Source organism: Miscanthus floridulus, chromosome 10, assembly GCF_019320115.1.
Source record: "Miscanthus floridulus cultivar M001 chromosome 10, ASM1932011v1, whole genome shotgun sequence".
NCBI classification, from domain to species: domain Eukaryota; kingdom Viridiplantae; phylum Streptophyta; class Magnoliopsida; order Poales; family Poaceae; genus Miscanthus; species Miscanthus floridulus.
In genome coordinates, this window is record NC_089589.1 from 2,815,333 (window position 1) to 2,819,267 (window position 3,935).

Sequence of the window (3,935 nt, forward strand, 5' to 3'; positions counted from 1 at the left end):
TTCAACTCACCAATATCAGAAATGGGCGGTAACCTAAACCCCCATGGGCTGGCACCAAACTTCCATGGGCTGATACACATTTCAGTTCAAAAGCCCCAACATGGGGCCAAAACTTTTATTGAGGACCCAGAGGCTTGGGTGGGTTTTTGTCAGGCCATATTATCAGCACCAGCACAGCAAACCTGGGCCAAGAAACTATTGGAGACCAATTTCCCTTCTCTACTCATGACAGAGAAAGATGGGACTAGGAAGGACATCTCCTTACGTGACAAGAAATCTGCTGCATAAACTTGTGCACACCTGGAAGAGAAGCTTCAGGGCACCGAGGGTTTTGAGGAAGCCATAAATTAACAGACATTGGAAGTGACCCCTCCAGGCAAGAAAAGATCTAGAAAGACAAGAATTGGAACACCAATTGTGGAAACTTTGGTCAGGAGAAGCAGTAGGGTCAAAGCTAGCAATAATGGCTACAAACCAAATGTCTGTAAAGTGAAGAACTACTTGGGCTGCTCATCTTCTCCTCCAACCCTATCTACATCTACTCTAAAAAAGATTGGAATGGAACTGTGCCAAGTGGAGCCTAAAAGACTAGAAGAGCAGGAGCTTTTGAAGAAGAAGATAGCAGAGCCTGTGGGGAAGAAGCCAAAGAAGGACCCAAGCAAGGAGAATGATGATAATGAAGAAGGCCCAAACTAAGCCCGAGATGGAAGCTTTAGTTTCTTTGGGTGGGTCTGTTTTCCCCTCAAGGTACTCCTTGCTTTCTCTATTGTTTTAAAATGGTGCACATCAGATCCTGAAAAATCTTGAATTAGAACATCAGAGGCATCAACTCTGACATCAAGTGGAACTCAGTGAGGGACAAGATCTCTGAGACTAATTGTGAAATTGTTTGTCTCCAAGAAACAAAAAGAGAAGCTTTTGACCTATGGCATATATCAAAAATTTATGTCCCCAGCTTTTGACTCTTTTCTACATTTGCCTTCACAAGGAGCTTCAGGGGGAATTATTGTGGTGTGGAAAAGCTCCATGTTCTCTAGACAGATGGTTTTCAGTAATGAGTATGCACTAACAGTGGAGCTCACCTCAAAGTTGAACAATGAAAGCTGGCTTCTGACAACAGTTTATGCACCTTGCACATCAACAGGAAAAAGAGCCTTCCTTAATTGGTTCAGGAATATTCATATACCACCAGAAATAGATTGGCTCATTGTAGGGGACTTTAACCTTATAAGAAAGCCTAAGGACATAAACAAGGAAGGTGCTGATGTTAATGAGATGTTTCTCTTCTATGAAGCCATCAACAAGCTAGGAATTATTGAGCTCCCTCTGCATGGCAGTCAATATACTTGGACAAACAAGCAGTTTGAACCCCTCCTAGAAAGGTTGGATTGGTTCTTTACTTCAAATACATGGATAGCTAAGTATCCCAATACTCTTGTCAAGACTTTGGTGATGGAAACATCAAACCATTGGCCCTGTGTCATAGTGACCAAATCGTAACATACAGGTATGTTAAGCCTCGGGTCTAATGGTTCCCAAACGAAGAAGACCCCCGGACTGACCCCTTTAGGATCGTCTGGGGGCTCAGGGGCTATGCCCATCGGGCATGCTCATGTGCACCCTCTAGCAAAGAGACCCGGCTGAGCCTAACTCGACCGTAGCTTCCACCTAGGGCTCAGGGGCTTCCCCAAGCCATGGGCTCTCGATCTACGGCGCCTCTAGGCCTGACCCTTGGCTCCTGCCCGGCTAATGATGCCAACTAAGGCCCGGGCACAAGAAGACAAGCCCTAGGCTACTGATGCTTGGGGGCTCCCTGGCGTCGCTCCCAAGGCGTGCCCCTGCCAACTGCTCCTCTGATAGGGTCGTGACACATGAAGACAAAGCTTCCCATGACCTTCGGGGGCTCGGGGGCTTCTGGCCCCACGCGTCAGCCGAGCCGACCTCCTTCGCCACCAAGAAGACTCTAGAAGGTCTCACCCGAAAGACGCCGGTCCAAGCAGACACCGTCTGACACGTAGAGTGTCAGAACAGAGCAGCCGGGCGACGCCCAGGCTTCTTTAGCTCCGACGCATGTAGATCATAGACTAGAACCCTCAAACCGCCTTGTACCCGACTGTCGGGTATCGATATTAGGGATACCCGGAGGAAGGAAGTTAACGACCATGAATGTTAATTCGCCCAGATGGTCTAAGACATATTTAAGGTCTCACTCGACCCTGAGGGCGCGGGCTTTGTCTCGCCCGACCCCGAGGGTGCAGGCCCCGTCTCGCCAAACCCCTCGGGCGTGGGCTCCATCAAACCAGACCCCGAGGGCATGGGCCCCATCTTGGCCGACCCCGAGGGCGCGGGCTCCATCTCGCCCGACGGGGATCCATACCGCCTCTAACCACTATGGGTCTAAGAGTACGACCCTAGGGTCAAACTTCTGACACCGAAAGGGAAGCGGGCATGTCTCGACGTGACCCGTGGCCACGACGGACCATACCTAGGGGCTCATGTCGCCAACAGTGTCGGGTGTGCTGGCGCTGTGCTGCCTAATCCCTGTATAGCTTCTGACAGGAGTACCTGTTGACCACACCGCCCGTCGGAATGGAGTGGAGCGCCGCAACCGGCTGATGACGCCTGCGTATGGCACTAGTGACAAACAGGGTCGTGACGTGATGCCATCCCTGTCATCATCTACAAAACTGGTGGGACCCGCATAAAGGAGACGAAGGATGTCGTGACCCTAGAGGCCTTCTTCTCCCTCGATTTTCTCCTTTTCTCTCTCTTTCTCTCTTTGTAACCTATGCCTTCTCCTTCACCTATAAAAGGGAAAGCAGGACGCCCCAAGGGAGGGACGGGTAGACGGCTGAACGAGCTCAACAAGACTCAACTCCGTTAAATCTTTTCACCAGAGACTTGGGACCTTCTCCCTCTCTCGCCCGTTTGTAACCCCTACTACAAACTAGTGCTGGTAATACGAGCAACAACAGACTAAACATAGGGACATTCTGCCCGAACCAGTATAATACTTGTGTCCTCTGAGTACACCATCCGGGCCAGACGCACAAACTAGAAATTTACTAGCCGATGGTTCAAAACACCAACACCGACCTATCTCGTTATATAAGGGATAAGATCAGACCTAGAGGGGAGAGGATCCCAGTTCGATCACTAGACACTCTATTCCATTCCATCTGTCTCTGCTCTGCACCAAGAGCAAGGCTACCCAGAGAGGGGCACCAAGAGCCTCTCCTCCATCGCATCCCATCGTCTCCTTCATCTCTGACGAGGGGAGACACCACCGGCAGTGAGGCAACCTTAGGATTAGCACCGAGCTAACCCCCTACCAAATCTTCTTCCTTTACACTCTGTTGTAACCCCCTAGATTTTGGGTGCTCTTGAGTATAAGGATCATCAGCTGCTGGACATAGGGACCGAATTGGCCCGATCCAGGATAAACTATTGTGTCTTCTCTGGTGATTCTTATGTTCTTGAGTCCATCTGAGCCACCGGAGACCCCGTACTCTGACACCGACTCAAACAACATGCTTGCCGTGGTTTCGACCCCGCGACACATAGAAATTAACACCAAAATTCCCAGAGCTAGCTTATTAAGATTTGAAAATCATTGGCTCAGCAATGATGATTTCCCCTCAGTGGATGTTCAAGGTTGGGTATCTGCTCAAGTCCAACTAGACCCAACCAAAGCTCTCACAGCCAAATTTAAAAACTTGAGAAGGGTTCTCAAAGAATGGAATGCCAACCTGCCAAGACTAGGGGAAATTATTGATAATATCAAATCGGTGCTCCACCTCTTGAAAACAATAGAGAGACTCAGAGATCTCTCACTCCCTGAGTGGAACTTCAGGATAATTATAGCTAAAAAGCTCATTTCTCTACTAAAACAACAGAGAACATATTGGAAGCAGAGGGGGGAAGTGAGATGGGTG